This window comes from Chelonia mydas, chromosome 6 (genome assembly GCF_015237465.2).
Source record: "Chelonia mydas isolate rCheMyd1 chromosome 6, rCheMyd1.pri.v2, whole genome shotgun sequence".
In the NCBI taxonomy this organism is placed as follows: domain Eukaryota; kingdom Metazoa; phylum Chordata; order Testudines; family Cheloniidae; genus Chelonia; species Chelonia mydas.
Genome location: NC_051246.2, coordinates 59,169,536 through 59,182,385, shown reverse-complemented (window position 1 = coordinate 59,182,385; position 12,850 = coordinate 59,169,536). Strand labels below are relative to the sequence as shown.

General features: G+C 43.2%; 1 protein-coding gene across 12 annotated transcripts in view; it reads right to left on the bottom strand.

Annotated features, from left to right (window-relative positions):
- TSPAN18 (tetraspanin 18) overlaps nucleotides 1-12,850 on the bottom strand; it is a 173,421-nt gene that overhangs the window by 65,148 nt on the left and 95,423 nt on the right. The gene's annotated exons all lie outside the window — the stretch shown is intronic.

Here is a 12,850-nt window from a genome sequence, read left to right as displayed (position 1 = left end):
ATTACTGTGAAGTAAGCGCTGCTCTGGTGAAGAGGTAGGTCAGCTGGTGATCACTTCTTATCCCCTCAAAGCAGTCACTCAATCAAGTCCTGCTGCTCACGCAGATGTGTCTGTGTAGATAAGAATTTCATCTCCATTCTGGTCTATTTCCTTTAAGAATTTCTTTACACTAGCACAGCCCCTGAAAACATGGCTCTGTCCATTGTAAATAACTCTTCCTTTTGCTAGCAACTGGAATGAAGATTCACTCCTCTCATCCATTCATTCATTCTTAAGATTATGAAGTTCTTTTTGCCTACCATCTATATCAAAATAAAAATCTAGGAAAAGCAAAAAGTATTCTAGTTTCAAATAGGACAAGTTGTGTGGCATGGGCTGCTGGCCAGCGCCCATCTCAGTCTCACGGGTAGAGAGATATTACAACTAAGGCCTGGTCAACACTTAGAAGTTTCACCAGTATAACTATTTCAGTTAAGGGTGTAATTTTTTTTAACCAAAATAGATACATTTGTAAATGCCCTAGTGTGGATGTAATTTTACCAGTATAAAGGTGCCTTATAGTTACTCTCCTCTCACACAGGAATAAATGATACCAGTCTAAGGACATTTAGACTAGTATGAGGAGGCTCACACTAGGGCAGCTGTACTCCTTTAACCATGCTGGTATTGTTAAAGTGGTATGTGTAGACAAGCCCTGAGGGTCCCACTGTTTTAAATTTGTTTTCTGATGAGAATTCTCAGTGCCTAATGTATGTATCCTCCCCTTCATTACACTCTCAAATGTCAAGAACAAAGAGATTTTAAGCAATATGGTTTTCAGGTATCTACTCAATGAGTCACTGGAGGCCTCACTCTTCAATACCTTGCATTACGTGTAGTCATTCATACATGTGCAAAAGGAATGCAAAGTGGGTGAAAAACATTACTATATCAGAATTTTCCACTCACATCACTGATGGCATTTAAATCTACAATACTTTGCACAGATGCAAGTGACTACATTAAGTGCTAGGTGTCAAGCATTCAGTCCTAGACCTCTCTGAGCCATTTTTTTAAGCTAGTAGTGCTGAGCCTACATTATATCTCCCATGATTTTCATATTTCCCACAGTTTTGTCTGTCCAGGTTTCTAGGATATTAAGCTTAGTCTAAGTTACCTGCCTCCTCCTTGCTCAAAGAAGAAAGGGCATTCTTTATGCAGTTCTGAACTGACCCCTCAGTTCAATGACTCAGCTCCATGCACTGGAAATGAGCAAAAACATGATGATGGCTAATTTTCTCATGCTTTGCTGGAGACCAACAATGTACAGAGGGTTACCAGGTGGTGACCTGAAAGCTTTAGGGAAGATATGCTTCAATGAAAGTTCAATGTGGAAACTTTCTACCTACCTCCATAGGTATTCTAAGACCTGACTCAGCAGCTGCTGAAATCAATACAAAGACTATGAACCCACTGTCCTTAGTCTTACGTTGTCATTGATACCTGTGCAAAATGGCTTTAAACTCTGCACTCACTTTGCAGACAATGATGATACAAGGTGCAGAGCAATGGGAATTGGGTCATACAGGTACCTGAAGAGAAGTTTCCTGTTTTTTACAAAGAGAGAGGACCACAAACTGCAATTAGAGCCTGTCAGGAAATAAGTATTTTGTGTTAATATTTTTGAGGAAAAAAACCAAACCAAAAAAACCACTTTCTTCTTTTGGAATTCTTTTTGTGGAAATCTTCCGGGGTTTTTTTTTTTTAAATAGAAAACAAAACAAAAAAGTCAATTTTAGAAAACCAAAAACATCTGAAAGCCATATTTTTGTTTGTGCATCAAAAACTTAAATTTCAAAAGGCTATTTTTCATCAAATTTTGTTCTGAAATCAAACATTTTGACCAGCTCTAATCCCAATTCAGCAAAGCAACTAAGCACACACAGGCGTTGGAAAAATTTTTATAGTGGGGGTGCTGAAAGCCATTGAACCAAACTGCAAGCTCTGTATATGATGAAAACCACTTCAAGCTAGGAGCCCCTAGTTCCAACATTGTTAGTACAGGTGTATTTGCTTTGCTGAATGGGTGGTGGTGGTAGGGACTTATTAATGAAGTGGCTTGGTCAGCCTTGTACATATTCAGAAAATGAGAATATTATTTCTTGCAGTAGAGTCATCATAGCCCTGTGTGGGCATCAGACTAATGTATGCATCGCCTAGTCACGGACATCTGCTGTTGCATGTCTGTGGAGTGCAAAGAGCATTTTCATGTTTAAGAGGAAACATTTTATTTTAAATATTCAACAGCTGCGTTCTTCTTTGCATTGTTCTGACAGTATCTCAGTGAAACGGAAGCTGGTTCACAGGGGCCTGGTGCCACGTTACCCGCAGTCGCAAGCAGGACTTCTTATAGTGGCTTGCAACAGGAGGAGGCTCAGAAGAAGTCTCTAAAATTAAAGGCTTTTTCTGGAGATAGCAAGAGAGTTGGCTTTGCAAGTGGCACAATGTGCTTCACCCAGTGGGAGCCTTTAGAACAAGGCACCGAACAGCTGGGGCACACTTTTATCATAAAGAGCTCAATAAATAGAAATAATAACAGCTGAATAAAATGAAGCCTTAAACTTGCAAGCTGCACCAGGTGGGTTTAAAGCTCTTGCCTGCAGGTGCACTGAGCTTAATTCAGCTACTACTCTCTCTGCAGCCTCTTAGCTCTTGCATACATACATGGAGGACTTGGGAAGCCAGGCTGCACTGTATCCAGGCAACAGGCACTGAATGGTTTGCAAGTCCTGTTCAATTCATATTAGGACTATTCAGGGCAGGTCTCCACACAGACCTGACAGAGGGGGTAATTTTCAGTTTTGCAGCTTGAAAAAAAAAAAAACAACCAAAACCCACCAGAATAAATTGAGGTTTCCAGCTGTCTTCTAAAGGAGATGACAAACTCCCTGCCCCTTTCCTGTACTATCCATTATTCACCAATGCTACCCACCAATCAGTTAAGTGCCATTAAAAACACCATGTGCTTGATTCTTCCTTTTATTTCCCTGTGAAGCACATTTTCTCCTTGTAGATTCTGGTCCCTCTACTGGGTATCCTTCAGAGATTACTCACCCTCTAGGGCCTGTTCTCAATTCACTGAGCTAGGATTTTGTCACACAAGACCTATTACACAAGAGGGCTGTTCATGCCAAGAGCTCCACCACCACCCCATGGAGACTATGTAGATCACACAGGCATGCATGCATGCCCTTAGACCTTTAAGCATTAAGAGAGTCTGGAAAAATTAGGTAAAAAAAACAAATGTCCATTCATCTTCACAGTCAGGGGAGTTTTGCCATTGACTTCAGTGGAGCCAGGATTTCACCCATGACAGTTTGGGCGAGTTTCCTCAGGATGCTCTTATCTTCCATCTTACTTCTTTTCAGCTTATCCCCTCCGTTTGAGGAGATTGCATGTGTCTCACTTAGGAGTCACCAAGGGATGTTTAAAGAAAGATTAAAAACCTACCATAAAGTAATAAGCTATGAAGAAGCAGGGCTCTTTATAACAGGATGTTTGACAAACCACTTACACCAAGCCCACTGGCTTCCCTGCTGTTCTCCATATTCAATGCCCACAGCAAGGAACCCATAAGCCAGTGGCTCTCAAGCTATTTAATCAATCATAAGGGACTGGCTCCTCATTTCCAGCTGCCAAATTGCCTTAAAGAAAGCTAAAAACGTATTGATCAACTTTCCTAATATTTACCTTCCTCGCAAACGACTGCTGTAGGCTGATGCCATATGGGTGTTACATCATTGTGAAGGGGAGGGGATACGTGACCATGGATGGGATGGAAGCCAACCATGAAATAATTCCCCTATTAAAGTGTGATCCATGTTATGAAAAAGCTTGAGAACCCCAGCTGCAGACATGGTACATGATACCACACAAGTTCCAGTGAACAAGATGTATAACCTAAGAACATTTCTAATCATTTCAATACTGATACACAGTCTCAGTCAAGTGTTGGGGTTTTTTTGTTTTTTTTACAGATTGGCAATGTTACAAACACAAGACACAGAGGCACAGAAATGCTAAATTCAGGAGCAATGTTTGGAGCTGGAAATTCTCACAGCCCTGGTGTGAGATTAGCTTGCTGGCTGCCTTCCTTTCTTTCGGAAGAATTTATGGAGCCTCCGAGGCTGGTCAAATATCCCCGTTTCCTCTCTAATAGTGGTAGCTATTATTGCAGGAGACAGTACTGTATAAAGTTACTAATTATGGGAAGGCAGCAGGAACGAGGATATTTCTTTTAATACAGCGTCACCCCCAGCTGAAGTGCCGGGAAATTAGGCACAGCAAAGAAATAAGCATAGGTCCTCTTTCTGAAATAATATATATGCCATCATGTGCCAGCAATGCCCCTCTGCCATGTACATTGGCCAAACTGGATAGTCTCTACGCAAAAGAATAAATGGACACAAATCAGACGTCACGAATTATAACATTCAGAAACCAGTCAGAGAACACTTCAATCTCCCTGGTCACTCGATTACAGACCTAAAAGTCGCAATACAACAACAAAAAAAACTTCAAAAACAAACTCTGACAAGAAACTGCTGAATTGGAATTAATTTGCAAACTGGACACCATTAAATTAGGCTTGAATAAAGACTGGGAGTGGAGGGTCATTACACAAAGTAAAACTATTTCCCCATGCTTATTTTTCCCCCCTACTGTTACTCACACCTTCTTGTCAACTGTTGGAAATGGCCCATCCTGATTATCACTACAAAAGGTTTTTTTTCTCCTGCTGATAGTAGCTCACCTTAACTGATCACTCTCGTTATAGTGGGTACGGCAACACCCATTTTTTCATGTTCTCTGTGTGTGTGTATATATATATATCTATATATCTTCCTATTGTATTTTCCACTGCATGCATCCAATGAAGTGGGTTGTAGCCCACGAAAGCTCATGCTCAAATAAATTTGTTAGTCTCTAAGGTGCCCCTAGTACCCCTCCTTCTTTTTGCTGAAATAATATGGTGCATCAGTAGGGTCTCTGGCCAAAGTACGCCTTATACATTGGTGTCAGCAAGGAGACTGATTCATGGTTTGCAATTCTGATTATTGCCATAGACATGGTTCTCTCGCTCCCGGAAGCAAGACCACATTTACCGCATGCCTTCTGTTACTTTCAGTGGCTTCCCAGCACCTCAGAACTCCCTGAGAAACCATCTCGTTTAATCAGCCTGACTCTTCAGCTACCTGTATGAGGTTAGTAGCATGTGCATAGGGCAGGCAATCAGGCATGCCTGGACTCTAATCCCAATGTGCCCACTGATTCACGAGGGTGGGGGAGAGGGAGGCCTCTTTCACTTGTGCTGCTCAGTCTACACAGAACATCCCTCGCACATACAAATCTAACTAACTCGGCCATTGGATCACTTCCTCTCTTTAAATCTCTCCTTAAAAAACCACTCTCCCCCACTCAACAAGCCATCTCTGTAAACGGTTTTGCAACGTCATAGGGAGAAGCAATAGAAATAAAAAAGGCTATTGCTTGTTTCAGGATTGAGTTGCATCGCAGAGCTGGAGGTGGTGCTGGTGGAAAGGAAAGAAGACTGAATAGCAGGAAGTGTTGCAGGGGAGAGTTGAGGCACATGGGCAGAGCGTGGCAGGTGGGGGGGGGGCGCTCAGGCCTGGGATAGCAAGGAGTGCTGCAGGTGAGAGTTGAGGTGCACTGGCAAAGGTATAGGAGGCAACTTGCTCACTATCCCACACTCTGGGCTTAATCCAACAAGGTGTGAGCACTCCTGGCTACAATTCAGCAAAGCATTTAAGTAATGCCATTTACTTAAATAGTGTTTATATGCTTAAAGTAAAGCACGTTCTGTAGTGCTTTGGTAAACCAGGGCCACGTCACTCAGCACCTTGTAGGACTGAGCCCTCTGCCTGGTGCTAGTGAATGCTATCAATCCCTCACTAACAAATTAAAAACAAAGAGACAGTGCAACATTTAAAGGAATGAGGCAGAGAGCAGCTCAGACAGGAGAGAAGCACAAAGAAACACTGATTGATTATGCCTGGAACCCCATTCCCAGAAGAAACATTAAAGTAGTATGTGCCTGGAACATCAGCACTATGCAGCACATGGAAACATCTGAAAAACTCACCCAGCCCTCCCATGCCCTTACAGACTCCCTGGCTGACAGACGTATTTTAAATGGTTTTGTGACACATTGAGACCTGGATCTCCATGAAGAACTATATTCTTTTCCCTCATTTCTTCCCCATAAATTAAGCTCAAACCCCGAGGGGGCATGTGTACTATGGTACCCATCCAACATACATTCCTCAGTAATAGCATCAGTGGGCAGGGGTGGGGGAATTGCTCACTTGATAAAATGCACAGGCAGGAGATAGGCAAATAACGAATGATATCATCAGGAGATCTGGGTGGTGAGGGTGTCATTTTGTCGCTGGCTGGAGAGAGCTCTTTCACTTATCTCCACAAGCCACTGTAAGCCACAGTAAGAAGTGTAAGCGTTAGTGCTCTTACCCTCCCACCCCCAACATATCCCATGCTCCCCATTCTGTCAAGACTGTGGGGTCATCAACAATGTTTCCTCTAGACAAAGGATAGTAAGTAAGTTACTCGGACTGCATCCCACATGGGAGGCTAAGGCCCCTTTGTAAAACTGATCTAGTAGGTAGGAGTGATTACTGGATCTGAAAAGGGATTTATTACACAAAAGCTGATCCCCTATTCCCAGGGAAGTAATCCATTAGACTGTGATGACTATGGCTACTCTAATCAGTTACAGTAACTCCAAGAAACAGGACAATCTCATGGTAAAAATCATTTGAAAACCTCACTGAGTGAGGCCAGTGTTTTCAGATGTGGATGCCTAAAGTTCAAGGTACATCTACATGGCAATAAAAGACCCATGGCATCGCTGCAGCTGGCCCTGGTCAGCTGTGGGCTCATCCTGTACGGCTAATAATTGCAGTGTAGGTGTTTGGGGTTGGGCTGGACCCCAAGCCCTGAAACGCCAGGCACAGGGAAGGTCTCAGAACCTGGGCTCTGCAATTTGTAGCCCTGCTGAGTGAACCTGAGTCAACTGACCTCCGCTCTGAGACTTGGTGCCGCAGTGCGTGTTTGTTTTTTGCAATGTAGGCAGACCCTTGGGTAATTTAGTATGGTTTCAAGTGGCTCACTTTAAGCACCAAGTTTGAAAATGCTGACCTACACTTATGACTGGCCATTTTGCAGTTTCACAAATGAGCCATTTCCGAGTACCTTTGAAAAAGTTTTAATGGGCATGTTTTTTCATGGTAAGTAATTTCTGGAGCACTTTGTTTGACACCTCTTTTTAAAAACATCAACCACCACCACCATGCCGAGATACAGACACACAGAACGGCCTGAAGCAGGACACCCTGAATATTACCCGTGCACAATACGAACAAATGAAGTTGCTGTGAGAATTGTAGCTTCACATTTCCTGACTTCAGTGCATTTAAACTCACCAGAAAGCTTCATTAATGTAAAGTAATTTGACTATTGATTCTTCTTCATATTACTTATTTTGTACCTTAGATTTTGGCAGCAGGAGACAGATTACTTTCAGCCAAATTCTGGTCCTAATCAATGTAATGGGAGTTTCATCTTCAGTGCAGCTAACAGATAACGTATGAAATAGGGAGGGGAAATGGAAAAGTAAAGGCAGCTTGGCAAGTGATATTATTTTCCAGCAGCTTAATCCATACACTTACCCAACTCAGCCAGTGGGCCTGTAACACACGATAAACCTTCAGCTCTGTTCTGGAAGTCCAACCTTTAAATATGAGAATTAGAGGATCTACTCTGTTCCCTTGCTTCTTATTTGTTGAGTATTTACAGGGTAAACATATGTTTAAACATTTTTTTCTATTTTTTTAAGTGGATTTTGTTTTAGCTTAAAATTTAGACCCGTTTAAAAACTTAATTTACAACCATCTGCCACAAAGGCTAAACTCACTATACATTAATAGAGAGTTATTTAAATATCCCATGCAATATGCTGAGCTACTAGGACAAATTCTGCCCTGCTACACACCTTGCCTGTGCAACACTCCCTATTTGAAATCAGCAAGGGTTGCATGTGGATTTAGTCAGAGTATACGTTACCCAACTATATAGTCATTACACTGACATTTTAACAGCGACATAGCAGAATATGGGAACTGACATACTGAGTCAGGCAAGGGTCCATCTAGTCCAGAATCCTGTCACCAAGAGCGGCCAGTACCACATGCTTCAGAGGAAGATGAAAGAAACACTTCAGACGCACTTATGGAAGAATCTGCTCACAAGGAAAGTTTTCTCCTAACTGTCAATATTTAATGCTTGGTTTATGCCCTGAAGCAAGAGGGTGTAGATTGCTGCCAAAGCTCTTGTGTACATTAGTATTCACAGAGAGGGCTACAGCTTGTTTGAAAGCTACTAACTAATGAGAGTTTTATTCTTTTTGGGAAATTGCAGGAAACCAAAAAGTTGTTAACAGCAGTGATTTCAAATGCCTTGATTTCAATCTGGTTCACTTGCACTCAGTGCTGTGAGGTTTGTTCCTTTAATTAAAAACTTGTTTTGTGTTTTGACTTTGAAATAGAAACCTAATGGTGGTGAAAGGTCCTCGAGGTATCCCAAGAACACATGCATGCCTGGCAGCAACAGTGCAAGCTTCCCTCATTGCCACCCTGCCAATGTCTTCTCAGTTCTGATGAGTTCGTCCTTAACGGAGCATCTACAACTAAGAATTGAGCTGTGCAGTTCTCCATCAGTAATAGCAAATGGTGGAAGCTGCAATACAGACAAGTTGCGGGCATTTTTATTACTATGTCATTTAGCTCAAAATGCCTGTATGCGGTCTACATTCCAGCTTCCATCATTCATTCCACCCCAGTGAAGAAAGCCAGGTCTGAGTTTTCCAAGTGTACCGAAGGCCTGTTGGTAAATAGTCATTCCCCCTTTCAGTCCCTGGTCTCTGCTGATACTGCCAACATAGGTGGCATTTGTCTCAAGGATGCTGGTACATGTCCATTAGGAGCTGGTCTGAAACCAACAATTCATTTGCCACAGGACCAACAGCCATGAGATTATTACTTATTATTCGAACTACAATAGCATCCAGAGGCCCAGCTGACTTTAGCCCCGTTGTGGTAGGGGCTGTACAGATACAGAGTGAGAGGAACCCTGCCCAAAAATTTACAATCTAAAGAAATAATACAGAGTGTGAGAAAGAAGTCTTAGTACTGGAGCTAGGCAAAAATGATTACGATGTTTCACAAAAATACCAAATTGTTTTCATTTTGCAAGTTTCAAAAAAGAACCATTTTAAAAAAAATGAACATTTTTTATGGAAAGTTTTTTTGTGTGGGAAATATTTGTTTATTTCTGTCATCGCACTTTTTTTTTCTCCCCTTTCTCCATTTTGTCACTGAGAGGACAAAAATAGAAAAACAGAATGTTGACACCCTTCCTCCCATCTCTCTTCCCCCCTCCCAAGAAAACCCCTTTTCAGGTTTCATCAAAAAATATTTTAAAAAAATCAACATTAAAATTTGTGCAAAAATAATTCATTTTCAATAAAAGGCCATTTTTCAGTGAAAAAACAACCTTTGACCAGTTGTAATTGTTATCCCCATTTTACAGATGGGAAAACGAGGCACAGAGATATTAACTTCCTTGCCCATGGTGTCTCAGGAAGTCTGTGGCAGAACTGGGACTTCAACCCAGACCTCCCTAGTCCAAGTTCAGTGCCTTAAACACAAGACCATCTGTCCTCACTTATTATTTCTGCATGTAATAAATATTAGTGACTGCTGATCTGAGCTTCATTGAAGCAGGAGACAGCTCAGTGTTTCAGACCCAAACTTTGTTCTGGCATTCCTTGACAAACTCCCAACCCTGCTTGCTGCCTAGTCTGCACCATGGGGAATCTCCAAGGCAACAGAGTAACTAATTCTTGACTGCCATTAAGGTAAATCCCCAATTTCATTCAATATTTTTGAAATTTACAAATCAAAAGCAAATCTGCCAGCACAGATCACAAAATAAGGAATCCAAAGCCTTTATTAATTCTCTGAGTGACAGCAGCCCTGCAGCCTCCCCCAGGATGAATCATGATGTGAAAGGAAGTTCTGCTTTCCTATGCTGTCACTTTGTGTGAACTCCTCTTGACAAAACACTTTGCACAGGATATAATCAGACTGAAATTATTTTACTAACACATGGTATTGGAAACATTATCTTTGTTAATAAATACGTTTCTAGAGGCAAATTACTTCTTCCTCATTCACTCCCATTTAAAAAAATGCCACGAGAGCTCCCAGTTCCATAGGCAAGAAATATCCAAAATATCTCCAGAGCATGGGCAGCTGCTAACAGTGTGAGAGTCAAGAGCCTATGAAAGTCTTGCTGGCCATTAAGGGAATTTTCAGAGAAGACTGAGCAGGTACATAGCCATACTCCATATAGGCCAGAGGTAGGCAAACTGTGGCCTGCGGGCCACATCTGGCCCATGGGACCCTCCTGCCTGGCCCTTGAGCTCCCAGCCGGGGAGGCTAGCCCCCGGCCCCTCCCCTGCTGCCCCCTCTCCCCTGCAGCCTCAGCTCGCCATGCCGCCAGCGCTCTGGGCAATGGGGCTGCGAGCTCCTGCTGGGCAGCACGGCTGAGAGAGTCGCTGGCCTGCCCCAGTGCTCTAGACTGCGTGGCGATGTGGCTGGCTCCAACCGGGCAACGCAGCTGCCAGTCCTAGTGCTCTGACCGAGATGGTAAGGGGGAGGGGGGGTTGGATAAGGGGCAGGGAGTACCAGGGGGCAGTCAGGGGGCAGTTGGATGGGGTGGAGGTTCTGGGGGGACAATCAGGGGATGGGGAACGGGGGGGTTGGATAGGCGTGGGGGTCCCAGGGGGCCTGTCAGGGGGTGGGAGTGTGGATAGGGGTCGGGGCAGTCAGGGGAAAGGGGGGCAGTGGGGGTTGGATGGGGGTGGGGTCCCGGGGGGTATGGTTAGGGGCGGGGGGGTCCCAGGAGGGGGAGCTCAGGGGACAAGGAGCAGTGGGGTTGGATGGGGCTGGGATTCTGAGGGGGGTAGTCAGGGGGCAAGAAGTGGGAGGGGACAGATAGGGGGCGGAGGCCAGGCTGTTTGGGGAGGCACAGCCTTCCCTACCCGGTCCTCCATACAGTTTCGGAACCCCAATGTGGCCTTCAGGCCAAAATGTTTGCCCATCCCGGATATAGGCACCTCTCTGAAGTGACTCTTGTTCTCTGCTCTCAGGTTTCATTTATATAAAGAGTCTCTAGCTGTCCTGGTTGTGAAGAAAACCTCACAAATGTGAACTTAGTAGAAATGCAGAGATGGTCTACATGAGTCTGCAGAGAGCCAGGAACAATAGCTCAGAGAGATGTGAACTGTCCCATTTATCCCAATGGGTGTTAACTCAAATGCCCAATGACAATAATTCACATGTCAAAATTGTTAACTATTTCATTGCTCATGCGAGAAAGGCGCATAAGGGTCACAGTTCTGCACACTTCACTGTGAGCGACGTTTCATTTTGATTCTGTAAGTGAGAGACACCAACACTTATTCCCCCCAACCCCAATCAAGGAGGAGCTAAACCCAAGGTCTCGAGCAGAATCTATGGGTGCATTCAAGTCCCACAGAAGGGCAGCAAAGCTCATGGAGCCCAGTAGAGCTCAGAGAGCAGGCACAATCATATTTTGAACAGCAGCACAATCTACTGTGAGCAAGTGATTCATTTTGGTGACTCACATGGGAGGAACTCATTTTGTTGAGAGAAGAGTACCATGATCTTCCCCACCAACTCAGCCCCTTGTCCAGAGAGAAATGGGGAATAAGATCCCCATCCAAATTTGAGACTAGCAACTTCTGCACTCCCACTCCTTTTTTATAAAGCCGACAGACAGACACAGGTGATACATTTCTGTAGGCTCCTCCAAGTCTACAGACCCCTGCTGGGTAGGTCTATGAATTACAAAAAACACCCCAAAAACACAACATTGCTAATCTGATCAGAGAAATTCACTCTTCATGGTACCATGACTAGAGGTGGTCAACAATTTTTGCTTGAATTTTTTTTTTTTTTAAATTTTTGGTGACAAAAATAGCCTCTCGTCTCAAGGCAAATTTTCACAAATTTTGAAAATTTCTAGTTTTTCAACATAAAACCCAAAATTGAGAAACTGCTTTCTAAAGCAACCACCCCCCCACTTTTACAATGAAAGACCAAAAGGAAAAAAAAAAGTCAAGACAAATATTTGTTTCTTTCAAAAAATTCATGGAAAGGTTTTCTATTTTTAATATGTTCTAATCCCAATACAATTGACTATCACAATATGAAGGTCATGAATGGACCCCAAAAAGTTATTTCAAGAGCTTTTCACATCCTAGTAGCTGGATGGATTCACACCATTGAAATCAGTCGTCTCAGGAAAAGCCAGAATGGCTGGTAACACTAAAAAGCTGCGCTTGAAGTATTGGGGACTATATTCTGACTATTTTTATGGGAGGTGGGGGTGGGGGGAGTACCAAACACACAAAAACAACTCCAATAACTGCCTAAAACCCTCCGAGTTCTTAAAGCTGATTACACATTTCCCCCTCCACGCTCTCCTGCTCTCTTTTCAGGAGTTAGGGGATTCAGATTTATTTATGCTAATATTACTTTGAATGTGTTTTATGTGCATCACTAAATGGGTTTGTTTGGGTTGGGGCTTGTTTCTTCAGAGCAAGTGATTCTTGTTCATCAGCAAGCTAATCCTGCCCAAGAAAACACTGGGATTTTCTCTCTATCTGCTACCACTGCTCCCTGGTGAA